We start from the raw sequence: 23,057 nt of genomic DNA, 5'->3' as shown, positions 1-23,057 counted from the left end.
GAGGACTGGTAAGTCTTCCCTTGACCTCCCCTTCCTGAGATCCACAATCAATTCCTCAAACTTACTCAAGTTGAGTGCAAGACTGTTGTTGTGATAGCACTCAACCAGGGGATTGATCTCACTCCTCTCATCACCCTCTCATCACCATCTGAAATTCTGCCAACAATAGCTGTGGCATCAGCAAATTTATGGATGCCATTTTTGTGGTGCCTAGCCACACAGTCATGGGTGTAGAGAGAGTAGAGCAGTGGGCTAAGCACACATCCTTGAGGGGTGCCCGAATTGATTGTCAGCAAGGAGGAAATATTATTTCCAATCTGCACAGACTGTGGTCTCTCTGTGAGGATCCAGATACTGAGGCAAGTACAGAGGCCCAGGTTTTGGAGGTTGTTGATTGGAAATGAGGGTATGATTGTGCTGAACGCTGAGCTGTAACCAATAAGCAGCAGCCTAACATAGGTATTACTCTTGTCCAATCTGAGTGGAGAGCCAGTGATATTGCCTCTGCTGTAGAGCCATTGTAGTGAGAAGAAAATTGCAGCAAGTCCAGGTCCTTGCTTAGGCAGGAGTTGATTCTAGACATGATCAACCTCTCAAAGAACTTTATCACAGTAGATGTGCGTGTCACTGGGTGATAGTCTTTGAGGCAGCTCACCCTGCACTTCTTGGGCACTGGTCTGATTATTACCCTTTTGAAGCAGGTGAGCAGCTCCAACTGCAGCAGTGAGAGACTGAAGAGGTGCTAGAACACTCCCGTCAGTCGTTTGGCACAGATTTTCATTACCCTGACAGGTACACCATCTGGGCCTGACACCTTGTTAGGGATCACCCCCTTGAAAGATGTTCTGACGTTGGCCTCTGAGACTGAGACTGTAGAGTCAACAGATGCCACAGAAATTCACAATGATGTAGTTTTACTCTCCCTTTCAAAGGGTGCATAAAAGGCATTGAGCTGATCTGGGAGTGAAGCATCACAGCCATTCTGGATGTTGTGTTGCCCTGTAGGAAGTACTGGCCTGCAAACGCTGCCAGAGCTGACATACATCCAATTCCATCTCTAACCTCAATCGGAATTGTTTTCTCATTCTTAGAATAGCCTTCCATAGGTCATACCTGGATTTCTTGTATAATTCTGGATCACTAGTCTTGAATGCCACAGATCTAGCCCTCATCAGACTGCTAATCTCTGGATCATCCATGGCCTTTGGTTTGAGTATGCCCAGTATGCTCCCGAAAGCACACACTTATCCACACAAGACTTGATGAAGTTAGTGACAACTGAGGTGTATTCATTCAGATTGGAAGATGAATCTCTGAAAATTGTCCAGTCAACTGACTCAAAGCCATCCTGTAAATTGTCCTCTGCTTCCCTTGACCATACCTTCTTCGTCCTCACTAGTGTTGCAGTCTTTAGTCTCTGCCTATATGCTGGGAGTAGAAGTACAGCCAGGTGATTGGGCTTTCCAAAGTGCAGGCATGGGATGGCACAGTAAGTATTCTTGATTGTGGTACAACAGGGTCAAGTGTGTTGGCTCCTCTGGTTCCACAGGTGATATGTTGGTGGTATTTGTTCAGAGGCTTCTTCAAGATGGCCTGGTTGAAACCCCCCACAATGATATGGAAGGCATCAGGGTGTGCTGCTTCATGCCTGCTGATCACAGTCCTCAGCTCCTCCAATGCCTGCCTGACATTGGCCTGAGACAAAGTCTTTTGCTTAAAAAATCATTTCATGATGGATAGTGCCAAACGTTGGTCCAGTGACTTGTGCTTTGTCTCCACAGTTGACTGCGATGGAGTGAATTCTGGAGACAAACTACCGTACACAGATGCAATTAAATAGTCTGTTTAGTTCTACCAACGCACACTGGTTTTTGAGGCACTGGTCTTGTTTGCACTAGTCTGTACCTCCTTGCTGTCAAGATGCTTCAGCACTAATAATTGAGAAATCCAAGCCCGAAATTGCTTGGCAGATGTTATTAGTGCTACAGAACTGGATGTCAGTCTTTCCTTCTTCCCTCATTTGGCCCAATGTGGAGTGTTCTGCCATTTCACAGAGAGCTGTCTGGCAAACCAGATAACAACTGGCAGAACTCATTCCATGATGTTTGCCAGTATTGAACAAAAACAAAAATATCATTAAAGTCACTTGTCCAAGATCATCTGTCTTTATTTTAATCTGGATCATATGGTGTAAGTAATGGGATAATGGAGAATCTGGTCATAAGTGGAGCCTCATTTCAGAAGGAAATGTGGCGGCATGGGATATTCAGGGCTGCAACTCATGAAGGATTTCAAGTCTACTTACAAAGTAGATGTGGAGCTGGTGTTTCTCATAGTTGGATTGTCCGGATCAAGGGATCAAAGACTTAAAACAAAGGAATGGCCATTAAGGAGATGAAACCAAATTTCTCCACAAAATTTTGAGTCAGATTTGGTGACTCAATTGTTATTTATGTAACTCTTAGGTTCGGCCAGCACGTGGTTGTCTGGGGGAAGACAGCCTCTGGCCCAGCCAAACTGAGAAATCTCGTTTGTGTGGATGCTGCATGATGTGTTGCCCGGTTACAAATCCGCACCGCAAAATATCAGACAGTACGCCGTATGCAATTATACGATTGAATTTTATAAATCTTAATCTGATTAGTATAGAGTTAGTAAAGAAAATAAAAAAATTAAAGGAGCCCAATTTAATGAAACAAGCTAATGCACACATTGGAGCTCATGGATTCATCTATTCGTTCCCCATCGATCTCCTCCGAGTGGCACTGACCGTCGGACCCTCGCCCCAAGTCCACTCTGTCTGGTGGTTTACCAGCTCTTTCCATTCGCGTCTTCCCTCTTTATCTCTCACTGAAAAAAGACTGCAAAACTCCTGCTCTCAGCCCCACAAGAAAGAACAGCAACCTCTCATTGGACAACACAAATTCCAGAGCCCCCATTATCTCTGGTCATAACGCAAACATTGCTGCGACAGAGAAATCATTACCTTAGCAGTGAAACATTACAGAGAGGCCATTACATTAGCAGTGAAGCCTTACAGTGCATTAAATTTATATTCAATCCAGGGATCAAAAAGTATGTAGACACAAGGGAATGGACAAATACAATGTAAGTGCAGTGAAGGGGCAGTGAGGAAAAGATCAGCATTTTATTGAATTATAGAACAGGCACAAGGGACTGAATGGCATCCTCCTTCTTCATTTCCCTGTTCCCATCTTTATATAAAACTTCGTAGCCCTCCATACCCCTCCCATCCATCTACCTATCTAAATTTCTCTTAAATGTTGAAATCAAACCTGCATCCACCACTTCCACTGTCAGCTCATTCCTCACTCTTACCATTCTCTGTGTGAAGAATCTCCCCCTCATGTCCCCATAAACATTCACCTTTCACCCTTAACCCATGACCTCTAGTTCCAGACTCACCCAAACTCTGCAAACTTTGATATTCTTTCTCACTGTCCACTGCACCACCAATATTTATGTTACCTGAAAATTTGCTGCTCCATTTTACCACATTATAATCCCGATCATTAGTATAGATGACAAACAATGGATCCAGTACAGATTCCAGTGGCACACCACTAGTCACAGGCCTCCTGTCAAAGAGGCAACCATCTACTACCACTCTCTGTCTTCTCCCATGATGCCAATGTCTAATTCAATTTACTACCTTATCTTAAGTGCTAAGCGATTGAACCTCCTTGACCAACCACTCATGCAGGACTTTGTCAAGTCCTTCCAAAGTCCATGTAGACAACATCCACATCCACTGCCTTGCCTTCATCAACTTTCCTCATAATTTCCCTGGAAAATTCTATAAGATTGCCTAGATATAAACCACCACACCATGTTGAAATTCCTAATCAGTCCCTATCTATCCAAATCCTTCTATAACTGGTCGCTTAGAATAACTTCTAATAACTTACCAATTACTGGTGCCAGGCACACTGGCCTATAATTTCCCAGCTTATTTTTAAGAGCCTTTCTTAAACAACAGAACAACATTAGCTATCTTCCAATCCTCCAGTACCTCACCTGTAGCTAGTGATGGTTTAAATATCTCTGCTAGGGCTCCTGCAGTTTCTGCACTTGTCTCCCACAGGGACTGAGGGAACACCTTGTCAGACCCTGGGGAATTATCCACCCTAATTTGCTTCAAGACAGCAAACATCTTCTCCTCTGCAATGAGCATAGGGCCCATGACCTCGTTGTTGCTTTGCCTCACTGTGTCTGTGTCTGTCTCGTAGAAGTAAAGCAGGTATTGCCAGCAACGTTCAATAGGTCTGGTAGCACTTGTGATGAAGAAAAGGGTTAACCCTCAAGTTGATGAATTTTCCTCAGGAGAGGAGAGATGTGCATTAGTAGATTTATTAGTTAAAGCTAATACCATGATGCAATTCAATTCCTGCATTTCCCCTTAACCTTGTATAATAGGCTGGCTGGCTTCCTATCCGGGGGGGAGTCTCGTACTCTCAGTTGCTTCACACCAGCCTGATAAGCCTATAAGGCTCAGGACAGACTCGAACTTTAACTTGTATAATTACTGAAAAGAGAAGTTTAATTAATTATAGTTCATCTGGGCATTTTTGAGCTTCTATGATCCCATAAATATAAAAGCAGCTCTTCAGCTAAAACCTGTTTTCTGTTCTCCAGGAACCTTTAAAAGAAGCCTGCCACAAAGCTGGGGCTGACTTTCAATGCCTGACAACTTTAAGAAGGAAATGTTTCACTTCACCATGGTATCAGCACCCACAGCACCACGCAGTCTCCACTGGCTCCTCGCCTTGAAGCAGTGTAATGCTTGTGTATGGACAGCTGACAGTCAGGATTATGTTATTCTGCACCAGGGTCATTGATGCACCATCAATAACTCACGCTGAGAGGTAGGAAGCGAGATATCGGCTTTTATTGACTGGAAGAATAAACAACACTACATCCTGGGGAAAAGAGGGAGAGCAGCAGCCCACAGTCGCCTTTATACAGGGGTCTGTGGGAGGAGCCAACAGGAGCAGTCAGCAGGGTCTGTGGGAGGAGCCACAGGAGCAGTCAGACAGGTATATCTAGTTCACCACAGGTCCTGTGATACCATCATAAGTTAAAAGCACTACTTGGAAGTAATAACCAATTCTTTTCAATGTTTACTTAGGCTGGTTACGCCTGGACCCTTAGAGACTGAGCCCACTAAAAGCCCCACAAATTGAATCAGAGCCCCAGCAAATATATCCACACAATTTGACTCCTCAAACACTGATCCCCTCACCAGAAACTAAAACTCCACAAAAAATGACCCATAAACTGACTAACCCTTTCCCTCTCCCCTACGTAAGCACCTCACTAAATGAGCCTTCCACAGGCTGTAATCCCACCAGTGGAAATTCCCATAGACTGGCACCCCTCATACAATCAGAGGTCCCCACAAAGTACCCCAGCAATCTGAGCAGACTACAAACTGCTGTCTCACAGATTGTGCACACCCCCAAAAAGAACAGTGTCTTATTTCACAAACTGAACTCTCAGATGGAGTCCTCCCTCAGACTGAGCCTTCCCTACAAGTGGACCCTCAGCAAATGGAGCTCCCCACAGAGAGAACCTATGCCAGGAGCAATGTGCTGTGGTTAGTGGAGCCACTGACTGGCAGAGGTAGATTCCCAGGTTCACACCCCACCTTGGGGGTTGTCTGCGTGGAGTTTCCACGTTTCTCCCTCCAAATGTATCGATTTCCACCAGGCACTCCGGTTTCTTCCCATGTTTTGTAGATGTGCAAGTTGGTCGGTGATTGTCCACATTAAGTTGTCCCATTATGTAGGTGAGTGGTAGAATCTGGTGGGGGGGGAAGAAGATGGAGAGAGTAAAAAATGGGATTAATGCTGGATCAGTGTAAATGGTTGATGGAAGGCTGGCGTGGATTCATTGGGTCCAAGTGCCCGCTTGCTTGTAACTTCTCTCTGGAAGTCTATGATCCCCTCATAAGTTGAGACCTACACAAACAGAGTTTCCTGTGAACTCATGCTCCAACAGAAACTGACCCCCACAGTGGGTCACCCACCCTCTGAATCTAAGCCCCCTGCAAATTCCGGTCCCAGTACACCAAAAGCATCAGCATCCGCAGATGTCCTATAAACCCAAACCCACCAATAATACATGAAACTAAGCACCCCCTCTGCTGAGAGAGGTACCCAGAAACTGAGCCCCTAACACTGAAAATGATACCTCTGACAACATGAGCCACTGTTAGGGTGAGCCCTGTCAATGTGAGCCCCTCATAGTGTAAGCCCTGAACAGCCTGAAACCCTCACAACATAAGCCCTATCAATGTGAATGCCTGACAACCCGAAGTCCCATCCCGCCTCATCATTTGAGCCCTCTACATGCTGAGGCCTGTGCAAAGAGAAGCCTTCCCACTGGTCTGAGCTCATCTCTGACAATGGGCACTTCACAAACGGAGCCCCTCACAACCCTGCCTGCGGACTGATTTTCCCACATACTGGTCTCCCCACCTATCATCTGAGCTCTTGCGAGAACTGAGACCACCTCTGCCTTCTTACTGCAGTCCTAAGTTCACCTTCCATGAGCCCTGTGAAGACATCTCTCTGGAACCAGTTCATAATTTTAATATATAGCCACATTTGATTCGTTTTGATTAAGTTGGATGCAAATATTAACATTATCTTGATGATGATATCTTTCTGAGTGTCAAAATGACAAATAAACCATCAAGAAATTAGCATTCAGCTTCTCTCTATAATTTCTTCACAAAATGTTCTCATATTGCTGCCACGATGTTTACATGTGAGCCTCAGAGTAGTCATGGTGAGGATCCAATACGATATTCAAGGAAAATGATCAAAAAAGTAAGTAAAATTACCTCTGGTGGAGCACTCAATGGCTGTTTCAAGGCCAATCTGCCCTGAATTCTAGCAATGGCTTTCATATTGAGATTTTGCAAAGGGTTTACATGAGGTGTAGGGTTGTAGGAAATATTGAAGAAAAACATTTGGAAAAATAGGGAAAATCAGTTTGTCACTATATCTTGTCTAACGTGAAAGCTATTCCAATCAGAATGAAAGTGCTAAACGAAGTTTGCCTCAGTTGATTATTCCAACCTTGGGATCTTGATCATGCCTGTTTATCAGAGCTGTAAGTTTGACTACCAGATCCAAAACTGCTTTCAGTATTTTGTGGCTGCAACACAGTAGAAGCCTAGCATCATGCATCGGTGTGGAGTTACCTTTGTTGGTTTACATTCAATACAAAAGCTTCTTAAATAGATTCTGAAAACTGGGCAATGCTCTCACTGTTTTAGTTGCTTTTTGGAATGTGGATAACAATGTTGAGAGAGTATTCACTGATTGCCCTTACTTGCCAGGAACAACAAACACCATCTTAAACATAAGAATTCAAGTTTAACTTCAGCTTATAGATACGGTCAGAGCCCAAGTCTCCTCTAATAGGCACGCTTGTTAAAAATGCAGCAAGGCATTAAAAAGTGATTCTGTCACTGTCCGTGTTGCACAACTTGAGCATGAACCACAAAGTACAAATGTGCAGCTTGATAAATCTATGTTTGGATTGACTATGTAGTGAATGGTCCAATGTAAAGGGATTCTTTTACTCTTAGGAGTAAAATTGGAGAGAATGCTATGTTAACATTGTGCACAATATTTCTTCTATTTTACCTTAAAGACAGCTGTTGCAGTGATTAATACAAAGAATGGTGCTCTGAGTAGAATAGCTTCTCCAAGGTATACAACTAGATCAGTATTCGTATTCTGGCTGGTGTCACGTAAGGCAACCTTAATCTTCCACTGTTTGTCCTTCCAGCAGAACATTTTCACAGTTCCTTCAATAATAAAAAAAGATGATGTTTTGTTTAATTAATTTTCTGCCATCACTTGAAGGCCAGAATTTATTGCCCTAGAGAAAATGGTAGTGAGCTGTCTCCTTGAAGCACAACTGTTCTTCTGATGAAGATCCTGTTGCTGTTACATAGTATGTTCCAGGAGCTAGACAAAGTGATGAAAAGGGATTAGTCATATTTTTCCAAATCTGGGCAGTGTGCAACTTGAAGAGGAATATACAGATTGTGGTGGCCCCACACATTTGCTTCCCTCAACCTACATGCAGATAGAGGTTGTGGGTTTGGAAGGTGTCTTATTGTAGCTGATTTGAGCAATGCAGTGTATTCTGTAACCAGTTCATACACTAGCATTGTCTGTCTTCAGTGGTGGAGGGAGTGGAAATATTTACAACAATAAGTGGGATGCTAGCCAAATGTCCATTGACCATTACCCTGACCATCACTGAAATATAGTGCAATAATGTTTGTATTGCACCACTTCAAAGCACCACTTCAAATAATTTCTGCTAATGTAAATTATGGCTCATTTTCCTTTCTCATGCTATGAAGCTTGATGCTTGGTGGAAAACAATTTTGAATGAATGAAATTTTATTTCAGTCAGTAAAAACATAACAAAAAGCATCATTTTCAGTGATGATTTCATAAAATGAAATTAAATAATAAAATCTTTAAAACAGACCAAAAGGGTGTAGGCTGAAGCTACAGCTTATTACGCCTACTCCTCTTACTTATACAAAAACATATTTGGCATCAATCATCACATCAAACAAAAAATTTCATGATCTTTTAACACAAAATCCAATTCCAAGTATCATTTATTTACATTACTCCCTTTCATTTTAAATCATGTATTTTATACTTGTTCACCAAATTATTTTTAAATATTTTTTTAAACTTGTTAAGTGTGGTGCATGTTTTTAAATTCTCACAACTGTTCCATAAATTCACATCTCTGACTGAAATACAATGATTTTTGACATTTGTTGTTATCCTTTGTTTTTGAAATATACATGTTTTTCTCAAATCATGTTGACTTTCTCTCATTTTAAACAACATTTGGATACTTCGTGGTATCTATCCATTTTTTTTTACTTTATACATAATTTGTATTATTTTAAAATTTATGAAATCTCTGAATTTTAAAGTAATTAGTTGAATAAATAGTGGATTGGTTGGCTCATAATAACTTGTCATGTTTACAATTTGTATGGCTTTCTTTTGGAGTAGAAAAATCGAGTTTGTATTTGTTTTATATGCATTTCCCCATACCTCTACACAGTCAGTCATGTATGGGACTGTAAGTGAACAACATAATGTATACAAAGATTCCTGATTTAAGAAATCTTGCGCTTGGTACAGTATTGCAATAGATTTTGACATTTTTGCTTTGACATAATTTATATGTGGTTTCCAGCTTAATTTATTATCTATTACCACTCCTAAATAATTTTGTTTCAGATACCTTATCAATTTCAACATCATTTATTCTAAGTTTACTATATGTTTGGTACACGGTTTTCAAATATTATGAATTTAGTTTTACATAGATTCAGTGATAATTGGTTTCTTGAAAATTGTAAGAGCAAAATGAGAACAGTTTGTTATAAGCTATCATTTCTGGGAACATCAAAGAGAAACAACAACTAATTAAGTATCTGCTAACTGCTTGTCACTCCATGTAGCTCTCATCTTCATTACTTTCCAAGACACATTAGTAGGTGAAATATTTAGTTGCCTAAATTACTTACCTGAATGTTTATCTGTAAAATAGTTTTCCCATATATTTATAACAAACTATCGCTATTTGGTTTCTGAATATAATCAACCAAAATAATTTAACTGACATACTGCACTACAGAAGGCATTGGGCTGACTGACACTGTGCTAACTGGTTTTGTAAAGAAAGGCAAATTAACAGTCACAGATTATTCAGCTTACTTTGAACTTCAATGGTTCAATTCAATTTAGTATCAGAGAATGTATACAGTATACAATCGGAAATCCTTATTTTTCACAGATATCCATGAAACAGAGAGAAAAAGCTCTAAAGAATGAATGAATGACAGAGAAGTGTTAGAACCCCAAACCCCAAAACGTCCATGTGTACTTTAACCAAAATTAATATTTGAATAATTTTATTTCATTGTACAGTTTTCAGTTTTTAATAGTTTGATGATATTTAAGATACTTTAGAGACTTTTTAAGGAATGTACTCTTATTATGTTTTATTTTATAACTATTTGTATAGCTTTTAAAATTCCCTGTTAGAGAAATTTAAAAACCTATTCAAATACCAGTAGCCTCAGAAGTCCCGATAATACTTAGATTCTGCTCCGCTACATAGAATGCTTTTCAGATGTTCATACGTGCCACCACATTGGGAAATGTAAACTTGGGCAGGTGGTTCTGTGCTGTCAATGGCCCTGAGTACTGGAGAATCCAGATCATTGTTTTGTAGATGGAGAAAAATAAACAATCAACAACAACACAAAGTGCCTTTCTGACTCAAAATGTTTAATAAGACAGTATTATCAACACAATTGGGTGGCAGGGTGGAGATACCTCTCTACCAAAGGAGGTGTACGGTACTCTTTCCCTCTGCTAGTCTGCAGGTCACCTTTGGACAAGGTGTAGCACCTGCTTAGACCCCTTCTCCCTCGATCAGGGCCACATGAAGCCATGGGAGCAGGTGGTAGATGGTTTTATGTGCAGATGGTGCACATCACAAGTCCTGGTTATGTGACCACTAATGGCAGTTCTCTGAAGATTACCGATAATGGCTGGAATCATCCATCTTGTAAAGACTGTGTCCAGAAAAAGGCAATGGCAAACTGCTTCTGTAGAAAAATTTGCCAAAAACAATTATGGTCATTTGACTGTGATCATCCATGCCATGACACGGCACATAATAATGATGATGATCAATAAAATACTGATATTTGACACTGATTTTCAAAGATTCAATTAAAGGAGTAGATTTTAAGGAATGTCTTAAAGATGTAGAGCTCAAATTACTTCGTTGTGGTAATTTGTGATAAATGTTTAAGTTGGCTGGAGGACAATTTTCTCTGCTTAGAAAATTCATTTCCATTGATTTCACCAGTGACCAAGACTAAGATTTCTCCAGTGTTAAGGGATGAATTTCAAGCAAGTGACATCATGTCAAAAGACAGCACCGATTCCCTCCCTCACATCAAGAATGACTATTGGATGTAAAGCACCAGCAGCTTCAGAGCTGCTGTATCTCATTAAATAATGGGCAAATGGTTTACGTGCTATAACGAGAACCTAGAACACATATATCCAAGTGACACCTGCTGGGGTAGAGTCTGACTCAGTTAAATAATTCCAAACAGGTGATTGAATTGGCATATATCTGTAGATTGCTTCCATTACTTGTAATGATATGTATAATAGGTTGGGGATTTGCATTCGCCCATTTTACACTGTCATCAAAAGACACAAACTATCCCACTGTGTATATTGCATTTTTGGCCAATTCAGAAATCTTTCTTTACTTTAGTTTCCAAACAGCAGTTCCCCATCCAGGTTAATACTGTTTATTTTCATTGAATACAGATGTTGATTCAATCATTCTGACCCAAAGGTTGCTGCACAATGGGACAAAGGCTTAAAACCATGCTGACACACCATGCTGATCTTTAATATGATACAGTCTGCGCTCACTTCTCCACATAGACAAGAAACCACAAAAAAGTTTGCTGCATTTCATCAAATGTTAAATAGTTTCTTCTCTTTGAAAATAATATCTTACATTGTAACTCTGATGGGTGCTTTAAGGTCATGCACCTCTCAACTTTGATTCCATATTTCTTGTGTTTCATGCCAATTTTAAGCTTCAAAATTTATTTTCTTCATTGTGTTTAGTTCTTTAACTTTCACTTCTTTTCTAATTTCTTTTTGTTTTAATTCTATTGTACAAGAAGATTTCTCACTCCACCACTTTGACTATTTCATACAAATGTATCATAAGACCATAAGATATAGGAGCAAAAGTAGGCTATTTGGCCCATCAAGTCTGCTCCGCCATTCAATCATGGCTGACCCAATTCTTCCAGTCATCCCAACTCCCCTGCCTTCTCCCCATACCCTGGCTAATCAAGAACCTATCGATCTCTGCCTTAAATACACCCAATGACTTGGCCTCTACAGCTGCTCGTGGCAACAAATTGACTAAAGTAATCTCTCCACATCTCTGTTCTAAATGGACGTCCTTCAATCCTGAAGTCATGCCCTGTTGTCCTAGAATCCCCTACCATGGGAAATAACTTTGCCATATCTAATCTGTTCAGGCCTTTTAACATTCCAAGTGAGATCTCCCCCCCACCCCATTCTCCTGAAATCCAGGGAATACAGCCCAAGAACTGCCAGACATTCCTCATAAGGTAACCCTTTCCTTCCTGGAATCATTCTCGTGAATCTTCTCTGAACCCCCTCCAATGTCAGTATATCCTTTCTAAAATAAGGAGCCGAAAACTGTACTCAAGTGCCTTATAGAGCTTCACCATCATATCCCTGTTTTTATATTCCATACCTCTGGAAATGAATGCCAACATTGCATTCTCCTTCTTCACCACCAGGTCAACCTGGAGTTCAACCTTTAGGGTATCCTGCACAAGGACCCCCAAGTCCCTTTATAACTCTGCTTTTTGAATTCTCTCTCCAAATAGATAATAGTCTGCCTATTTATTTCTTCCACCAAAGTGCATGACCATATACTTTCCAACATTGTATTTCATTTGCCACCTCTTTGTCCATTCCCCTAAACTATCTAAGTCTCTCTGCAGGCTCTCTATTTCCTCAACACTACTTGTTCCTACACCTATATTTGTATTATTAGCAAATTTAGCCACAAATCTATTAATCCCATAGACAAAATTATTGACATACATCATAAAAAGCATTGGTCTCAACACTGACCCCTGTGGAACTCCACTGGTAACCGGCAGTCAGCGAGAATAGAATCCCTTTATTCCCACTTTCTTATTTCTGCTGATCAACCAATGCTCCACCCATGCTAGTAACTTCCTTGTAATTCCATGGGCTCTTAACTTGCTAAGCAGCCTCATGTGTGGCACCTTGTCAAAGGCCTTCTGAAAATCCAAAAACACCACATCCACTGCATCTCCTTTGTCTACCCTGCTTGTAATTTCCTCAAAAAATTGTAGTAGGTTAGTCAGGCAGGATTTTCCTTTCAGGAAACCATGCTGATTTTGGCCTGTCTTGTTATTTGCCTCCAGGTGCTTGTAATCTCACCCCTAACTATCAATTCCAACAACTTCCCAACCATAGATGTCAGGCTAACAGGTCTATACAGTAGTTTCCTTTCTGCAACCTCCCACCCTTCTTAAATAGTGGAGTAACATTTTGCAGTTTTCCAGTCATCAATCAGGAACTGAAGCAGGCCAATCGACCCCTCGACAGTGTTCTGTCATGGAATTAAAATCTAATAGCGGCCCTCATTATTGTCTATCTATAGCAACTTTTCACATTCCTGCTTATCAAGCATATCAAGTATTAGCTGACTTTAAAATGTCCAGTTTCTGCTTTCATGACCCTTTGCTGAAGAGAGTTGCAAAGGGTTACAATAGTCAGAAACAAATGCACCTCATCACTCTCTCTCTTAAATGGGAGACTCTTTATTTGTAAACATCAAATCTCTATTTCTAGATTTTCCTGCAAGAACAAGCACTCTCTCCAAATCTGTGAAGCCTTTTCAAAATCTCATAAGTTTCGATTAATTCACCTCTCAATCTTAATGTCAGGAGACTTTGCTTGCCTCTCATTGCCTCTGAAGACAATCCATTCTTTTCAGGTATCAGTCTAGACAACCTTCTCTGAACTATTTTCCAATGCAGTGCAGTCTTCTTTAAATAAAGAGACCAGGACTTCAAATTAACCAATGCCCTAAATAACTAAAGCATAACTTCCCTACCTCTAAACAATAAATAATAAGCCGTTGTTCACTTACCCTGCATTCTTGCTTTTAGTGAGTCATGCACAGATCCGATACCTCGCTGCATCTCGTACCACTGCAAATTCTCACTATTTAGATAATATGGTTCTTTGTTATTTTCCCTCCCAAAATGGAAAATCTCCCGTTTTTCCAAATTATATTCTATTTGCCAGATCTCTCCCTCACCCTCTCTGTGTCCCTCTGTGTCCTCTTCACAATATACTTTTCCACTCTCTTTGTGCCAGTAGTAAAGTGAACAATCACAACTTCACTGCCATAAGCAAATCGTTTAAATTCTATCCTTTGCATTTAATCAAACAATTCTATAAATTCACAGTACAACAAAAGCTGTTTTTTATATTGCAGCACAATGGTGTTATTTTATTACTTTGTTGCAGAACTATTTATATAAAATCTGATGTACTGACTTTATAAAACAGGCTACAATATGTCAGACCACATTTTCTTTCACTATTGAATATACATTCTCTCTAAGTACATAGGAACACAGTTCATTATTTTGTTGCCTCACTTAGTCAGTGCCAGGTGCATTAGTTTATCTCAATTGATAGCATTCTTACGGTTGAGTTAAAAGTTAGAAGGTATGATTGTGTAATTTAGGAGTATCCTTTTGATAAAGTAGCCAACCTTTTCCCAGTTAGGTACATTAAAGGGTATCTAGCACCATTTAAAGGATAGGATATTCAAGAAAATGTTGTTGCTATGACTTTTGCCCAAACTTAAGAATTTTTTTCTGAGCTAATTGATCAATACTTTAAAGCAAATGAAATAGCCAATGAGAAGCAAGTAGCAGTTTTGCTGAGTGCATTGGGTTTAAAGACATACCATTTGCTTTGAAGTTCAGTTGCTCCAACCAAACCAGCTGAAATGAGTTTTGTTAATATTGTGAAAGTAATGCAGTAACATTTAGAATTGAAATCATTGTTGATTGCAAAACACTATAGGTTTCATAAATGGAATCAAAAGGTAGGGAGTCAATTTCAGCATACATGGCTGAATTGAAGAAGTTGTCTATTTGGTAATGGGATTAATGATACATTGAGAGATCATTTAGTTCTTTGAATCTTACAAAAAAGCATTGGAAAATGGCTCCTAACTGAAATACAACTTACATTTAAAAGATCAGTTGAAATGGCCATATCGATGGAAAAAGCAGATAGAGACACAATTTAGTCAGGAATGAAACTGAGAGTGAACAAAATTGCAAGGTCTAAATAGAAACCAACCTGGCCGTTGTGGCAGGGACTTGCATACACCAGATCAATGCAGATTTTAAGACGAATCTTGCAGAAAATGCAACAAAATGTAATATATATGAAGAGCATGTCAAGCAGACAAAAATAAGTGGGCTGCTCAGTGTAGAGAAAAAGATAAAAAGTCAAGTTGCAGTTTCATAATGAACACTAAACTGCATGCTGCTGATGAAAAATCTGATAGCGATGAGATTGACATGGGACTGCATAGCCTTGAGATTTACCATGTGAAAACAATAGACAAGCAATATGGCTTACATTAGAAGTGAATGGCAAATTAATTAAATTGGAATTGGACACTAGCTCAGCTGCTTCAGCCTTTACACAAAATGAGTTTGAATGGCATTTCAAAGATACTGAACTGAAGCCTACAGATATCCAACTTAAAACTTATACTGGAGAAGAGATCATGCCTGCGGGAATGACATTTTGTAACAGTGAAATACAGCAACCGACAAGCCACATTAAGCCTGTATGTAGTAAAAACAGGAGTGCCAGTATTGTGGTGACATGAGTGGCTAAGGCAACTACAACTTGATTGTAGATCCATCTACCGTTTGGTTGTGATATCCTCTGTATAGAGTCAACCGAAAGCAAATTAATAAAGGTAGTGGATGATGCCACAACTGTCTCCATGCTGAACTATCAGCCAACAGAGGGTAAATAGGTGCTGGTGCCAACCTCTGTGTCTTTGGTTGGAAAGCATATTGGACCGAGGAAGGACCATGCTACTCAGAGAAATCATGAAAGAGATTAAAGCAGTGGCCTGGTACAACAGTTTTTGTAGGCAACATATCTGAGAAAGCTTCTGATATGTTAATCAAGCAGTTATTTGTGAAATGTGGCTTGGTTTTAAGCTGGAAGAGAGTTCAAGGAGCTTCAGGAAAATTGGAAGCATTCAGATATTGTGAGTATAAGCAGCCAGAATTTACTCTGCATCCATTAAGGTTATTGCACAAACGTCAAGAGGAAGACAAAAAGCTGCTTGTAAAGACCAAAACCCAGGTGGATAAATGGAAAGACAAAAACAAAGGAGTCAATGAAGAAACTAAAACAGAGGATTCATCAGATGATGTTGTGAATGAGGAAACCAAGAGGAGAGATCAGATTGCAAAGGAAGCAATAGAAGGATTACAAAGAGAATACTCCAGTGAACTAAATGCACCTTTCCGAGATCAAAATGCCCATCCTTGAAAGAAGAAGGAAGGTGAAAAAAAGAAAGACTAGAAGTTAAAAAGGAGAGAAGAGATTGAAAGAATGTGAGCAAGAGAGAAAATAATCTAAGAAAAGGAAAAGAAAGGTGTCCAGAGCAGTTTGAACCTCTTCTTGCCATGTTGGAGTCAACTCCTACAAATATCACAAAGGAGGCCCCAGCATCTGAAGTTGTTTCACAGGCACAAGACTCACCTGCCAAGCAGCGTAATCCACCTTGTTAGGAAAGACATTATTCCAATAGAGTAAGAAAGCATCCACAGCAATTAAATCTTTAGGCCTGAATTGGACAATTTAAAATTTTACAATGCTGTGGATGTCTATATAGTATTTGTATTATATAGTATACTGTGTATATAGCTGAGATACATTCTATAATGGGTTGGAATTTATAGCTAAGCAGGGAGGAGTGGTTTGTATTTGATATTTTGGTATATTTAAGTAATATTGCAAATACTGTATATTGTTTGACTAGACATTCTTGTTTATTTAAATAATGTATTATGGGTTATATGTAAAACTAAGTGAATTTCACACAGCATGACGCTACCACGTGATATATGTGCGCCCCACTTAAAGTAAACACAGAGTTAGATAAGTTTGTCCAGAAGACTTTGTTTTTATTTCAGTTAGTTTTTATGTTTTAGAGTTACAAAACATAACACCAAGGACCTGGGTTCAATTCTGTCGCTATCTGTAAGGAGTTTGTACTTTCTCCCTGTCACTGTGGAGGTTTCTTCTGGGTGCTGTAATTTCCTCCATTTTCTCCAGTTTCCTCTGAGTGTTCTGGTTTCCTCCCACTTTCCAAATACATACAGATTAGATGGTTAATTAATCATATGGGTGGCATGGAGTTATTGGGCCAGAAGGTCTGTTACCGTGCTGTATCTCTAAATAACAATAAAAAAATAATTTAACGTCATTCTCAGGTTAACTCATTTTCCAGTGAAGATCAGAAGGATATACTCTCACTCAACCCACTCTTACCTTCCTTGATTGCCTTCATCAGTTCCATCCTTCTAAGCCCAACTTCACTGGTGCCTCTTCACTTAAATTCTTCCAACCTGGTAGACTGGTCATCAAAAAGAGATTGATTGTGTAATTGTTTTATTTTTTGATGAATGAAATTAAATCAGGAGTTTTAGCCATAAACTGAATCATCAGGTGCTGTCTGATTGGCTGAATAATTTGTGGCAAATTCTGTACATAGTGAAGAGCCGTTTCTTTGTGTGCGTTCCATCAGATACCATTCCATCAATCAAAAGAAGGGATCACTGAATTTTTAGATGTCTATGGTGACAAGACTGGTTGCCAAGTTCACAGCCATCACTGAGGACACAAAACTCATCTCATTCAGCACATAGATCTGGTATACTGAACCGTGTTATGTTTTGTAACTTCGAAACATTGAACAGATTCAGAGAAAGACATGGGGGTCCAGGAATGCAAGTGTAATTTTGACTTACTTTAAGTGAGGTATGCACATATCACGTGGTACCATGATGACATATGCAATTAATGTATTTTTACATAAAAGCCGTAATTAATTGATTAAACAAACAAGAATGCTTAATCAAACAACATATATACAAGACTACTCAAATATTATTGAAATACTAAATACACAACAGATGGGATTAATTGTTCTTGGACTACAGAACACACATAGAAAACTTGATTCTAATTTAATTGGCAGTAAATGCAATAATTCATCTTATATAATCTCATGTTTCTTCATTTGGACAGCCAAAAGAAAAGAATTTGGCTGTGTCTTGTAAGTGTTGGAAGAGTATTGGGAAAACATTGAGATGCAATGAAATGTATCAGTCCACAAAGAACACAGAAACAGCAACAAGCACTGGGATTAGTCCTGGGGAAACATTTTAGTTAGAGAGGTGCTGCCTCTCCTCTAGTAGAATTTTTGCTTAACATTTGTTCAACAAATGTTAATTGTATTTCCAAAATATTCAACAGAAGTCCTTGTCAGACACCTACTCATGAGATTTTATTTATGACCTTCCCTAGTATGTGTTAAAGCCATCTATGTGATGATGAATCAAGCTCTATTCCCTGTACTTGAGCTAAGTTGTAAATTTAATTAAAGTATCGACTATTTTGCAAACGTTCACTTTCAGGCACATGTGTGTTTAAGTGAATATTCTGCCGGTTTCTTAACTAGATCTGAATCTTGGTAAAAGCGATGTAGGAGCTTAGATCCACCCTCACCTCCTCCACCTCCCCACACACACCAGGGCATAATGTTGTGATCTTATTTTGGCAGAGTCATTTAAGATCATACAACACCACAATTCTGTGTTAGATCAACATACATCTTCAAAGATTTACAACAGCATTTGCTTTGTGTCCTGATGGTCAAATGCACGCTGTTAATGACCCACATGGCAGTAGAAAGTCAGTAGGATTTACAGACCTGACTGCCTACTGACTCTCTTCAAGATGCCATAAGTAACCTTCAGTCATTAGGATGAAACTGTCCAAGTTGTTGATGATACAAAACTGGCTGTCGGTGTAGGCAGTAATGTGGATGTAGGGAGGCCTCTGGAATATAGAAAAGTTAAAAGAATGACAAGGGAACATCAAATGAAATATAACATAGGAACAAGTGAGGTTATGCATTTTGGGAAAGAAAAATAGTAGGGTAAAATATTTTGAAAAGGAAAGAGGTAGAAAAGTGTTGGTGTTCAAAGGGACCTACTTGTTTGTACAGACGAATGATAGTTAGCATTCAGATACAACAAGCAATTAGCATGGCGAATGTTGTGTTGGATTTTATTGCAAGTGGATTTGAATACAAGAGAAGAGGTGTCTTGTTCCAATTATAAAGAGTGCTGGTAAGATCTTATAAGAAATATTGCATAAGAGTCATGACTCCATTTCTAATGAAGGATTTATTTTGTGATAAAGGAAGTACAACAAAGTTCATATATTTAATTTCTAGGATGGCAGGTTTGTCATATGAGGAGAAATTAATCAGATTTGTCCTCTCTAGAGTTTGGAAGAATGAGAGGAGATTGTGTTGAACCCTATGAAAACTCTGACAGGGCTTGACAGGTTAGTTCAGACTTGATGTTTCCCTCGGCTAGGAGGCCCAGAGCCAAAGATCACTGTCTTAGACAGACAGACAGACGTACTTTATTGATCCCGAGGGAAATTGGGTTTCATTACAGCCGCACCAACCAAGAATAGTGAAGAAATATAGCAATATAAAACCATAAATAATTAAATAATATTAAGTTAATCATGCCAAGTGGAAATAAGTCCAGGACCAGCCTATTGGCTCAGGGTGTCTGACACTCTGAGGGAGGAGTTGTAAAGTTTGATGGCCACAGGTAGGAATGACTTCCTATGACGCTCAGTGTTACATCTCAGTGGAATGAGTCTCTGGCTGAATGTACTCCTGTGCCTAACCAGTACATTATGGAGTGGATGGGAGTCATTGTCCAAGATGGCATGCAACTTGGACAGCATCCTCTTTTCAGACACCACCGTCAGAGAGTCCAGTTCCACCCCCACAACATCACTGGCCTTACGAATGAGTTTGTTGATTCTGTTGGTGTCTGCTACCCTCAGCCTGCTGCCCCAGCACACAACAGCAAACATGATAGAACCACAGCCTTATAGAACATCCTCAGCATCGTCTGGCAGATGTTGAAGGACCTCAGTCTCCTCAGGAAATAGAGACGGCGCTGACCCTTCTTGTAGACAGCCTCAGTGTTCTTTGACCAGTCCAGTTTATTGTCCATTCGTATCCCCAGGTATTTGTAATCCTCCACTATGTCCACACTGACCCCTTGGATGGAAACAGGGATCACCAGTGCCTTAGCCCTCCTCAGGTCCATCATCAGCTCCTTAGTCTTTTTCACATTAAGCTGCAGATGATTCTGCTCGCACCATGTGACAAAGTTTCCCACCGTAGCCCTGTACTCAGCCTCATTTCCCTTGCTGATGCATCCAACTATGGCAGAGTCATCAGAAAACTGAAGATGGCAAGACTCTGTGCAGTAGTTGAAGTCCGAGGTGTAGATGGTGAAGAGAAAGGGAGACAGGACAGTCCCCTGTGGAGCCCCAGTGCTGCTGACCACTCTGTCTGACACACAGTGTTGCAAGCGCACGTACTGTGGTCTGCCAGTCAGGTAATCACTAATCCATGACACCAGGGAAGCATCCACCTGCATCACTGTCAGCTTCTCACCCAGCAGAGCAGGGCGGATGGTGTTGAACGCACTGGAGAAGTCAAAAAACATGACCCTCACAGTGCTCGCCGGCTTGTCCAGGTGGGCGTAGACACGGTTCAGCAGGTAGATGATGGCATCCTCAACTCTTAGTCGGGGCTGATAGGCGAACTGGAGGGTGTCTAAGTGTGGCCTAACCATAGGCTGGAGCTGCTCTAGAACAAGTCTTTCCAGGGTCTTCATGATGTGGGAGGTCAATGCCACTGGTCTGTAATCATTGGAGCCACTGGGGCGCGGCGTCTTCAGTACAGGAACAAGGCAGAACGTCTTCCACAGCACCGGAACCCTCTGGAGACTCAGACTCAGGTTGAAGACATGGTGAAGTACTCCACATAGCTGGGGGGCACAGGCTTTGAGCACCCTGGGGCTGACACCATCTGGGCCTGCAGCCTTGGTTGGATGGAGACGTTTCAGCTGTCTTCTCACCTGTTCAGCTGTGAAGCCCACCGTGGTGGTTTCAGGTGAGGGAGGGGTGTAGTCACGAGAGCAGAGTGGGGTCTGTGAGGAGGGGTAGGAGGGGAGAGTGGAGTATGTGCTGGTTGGGGGCCGACAACAGATGAATCATGTGGGGGATGGGCAGGGGCCACAGTGTCAAATCTATTGAAGAACAGGTTAGAATAAGGGATCTGCCATTCAGGAAAGCGATGAAAAGAAAATTCTTCACACTGAAAGGACCCTAAAATTTTTTGCAGATGTCTAAACAATGAGGATAACAAATGAATATTGGTGATAAGGGCAAGATAGCAGTTCATAAAGACAAGAGATTCTGCAGATGCTGGAGGTCCGGAGTACCACAAATAGAATAGTTGATGTGGATGTGGTGGGAGGAATAACCTGTATTATTCCAACACTTTATGATCAGTCAAATACAGGTTGCATTGCATTACTTTGAGTTCCCAACCTTTCAATTACTTTTTCTGCCCTATTTCAATCCCTATAATTTCATCGGCATTCCCATTAGAAAGAGCGGACAGTCACAATGGCAGTCTTGAGTCAACCATGTGAAGGTGGCTGGATGTAATCAAAAATAATTCTCCTGCCCACTTCACTCTATAACTTTACGAGTATCATTATCTTTGAAATACTTTCCACAGGCAATATTAGTGTTCACTCACAGAGGACAGTAGACCAGCTCCTTATGCTGACATCACCCATTGTCTTTCTAAACATGCAACCATTTACAGGAAAAGGAAGAAATGCAATAGATTTTATGAAAACTATACATTACAAATACTGACAAAAATGTCCAAAAGAGAACAAATATTGCAAATAATAAATTAAAAAATAAACTTATTGAAGGTTCACAAACACGGGAAAGTCAGCAGATACTGGAAATCCAAAGCACCTAACACAAAATGCTGGAGGAACTCAGAAGGTCAGGCAGCATCTATGGAAAAGAGTAAACAGTCAATGTTTCAGGCCAAAACCCTTCTCCAGGACTCAGAAGGAAGGGGCAAGATTCCAGATTAAAATGATAGAAGGAGGGAAAAGAGGCTAGCAGGAAGATGATATGTAAAGCCAGGCAGGTGGGAAAGGTCAGGGGATGGAGAAGAAAGAATCTGATAGGAGAGTGGACAATAGGAGAAAGGGAAGGAAGAGGGCAACCAGGGGGAAGTAATATAGGCAAATGCCAGAGTGGTGAATAGTGGAAGGGAGGGTTGGGAAATTTTGTTCACCAGATGGAGAAGCCAATATTCATTCCATCAGGTTGGAGGCTACCTAGATGAAATATTGTGTTGCTCCTCCACTAATAGGGTGACCTCATCGTGACAGAAGAGGAGACCATAGATCAACATGTCAGAACGGGAATAGGAATCAGAATTCCGAATTAAATTAAATTAAAGAATTAAAGAATTAAACCACTTGTAGTGGTTGGTGTGGAGCAATCCCCCAATTTATGACAGGTCTCACCCATGGAGGAGGCCGCATCAGAAGAACCAGACACAATAGATGACCCCAGCAGATTCACAGGTGAAGTGTGGCATTATCTGAAAGGATTATTTGGGACTCTGAATGAAGGTAAGGGAGGAGGTGCACGGGCAGGTGCAGCAATTAGGCTGCTTGCAGGGATAAGTTGCCAGGAGGGACAAATGGACCAGGGAATCACAGAAGGAGCAATTCCTGCAGAAAGTGGGGTGGGGTCTAGGAGGGACAAATGGACCAGGGAATCACAGAAGGAGCAATTCCTGCAGAAAGCGGGGTGGGGACTAGGAGGGACAAATGGACTAGGGAATCACAGAAGGAGCAATTCCTGCAGAAAGCGGGGTGGGGGCTTTAGCTAAAGATATGCTCAGTGGTAGGATCCCTTTGGACATGGTGGAAGTTGCAAAGGATAATGTGTTGGATGTGGAGGCTGATGAGGTGGTAAGTAAGGACAAAAGGAACTCTGTCATTATTAAGGTGGCGGGAAGGTGGGGTGAGCACAGGTGTACTGCAAATGGGGGCAATGTGGGTAAGGGCAGCATCGATAGTAAAAGGA

General features: G+C 40.7%; 1 long non-coding RNA gene across 1 annotated transcript in view; it reads right to left on the bottom strand.

The window, feature by feature from the left end:
* Positions 1-4,801: 4,801 nt before the first annotated feature.
* LOC140723387 (uncharacterized) overlaps positions 4,802-23,057 on the bottom strand; it is an 86,179-nt gene continuing 67,923 nt past the window's right edge. Inside the window, exons 2-3 of the long non-coding RNA XR_012097879.1 lie at positions 7,680-7,843; positions 4,802-5,823 (exon numbers count right to left, since the gene is read on the bottom strand). This is a non-coding gene — a long non-coding RNA (uncharacterized lncRNA). The remainder of the gene's footprint in view (positions 5,824-7,679; positions 7,844-23,057) is intronic.

This window comes from Hemitrygon akajei, chromosome 3 (genome assembly GCF_048418815.1).
Source record: "Hemitrygon akajei chromosome 3, sHemAka1.3, whole genome shotgun sequence".
In the NCBI taxonomy this organism is placed as follows: Eukaryota; Metazoa; Chordata; class Chondrichthyes; order Myliobatiformes; family Dasyatidae; genus Hemitrygon; species Hemitrygon akajei.
Note: the sequence above shows the minus strand (reverse complement) of the source record. Positions and strands in the feature narration are given on the sequence as shown.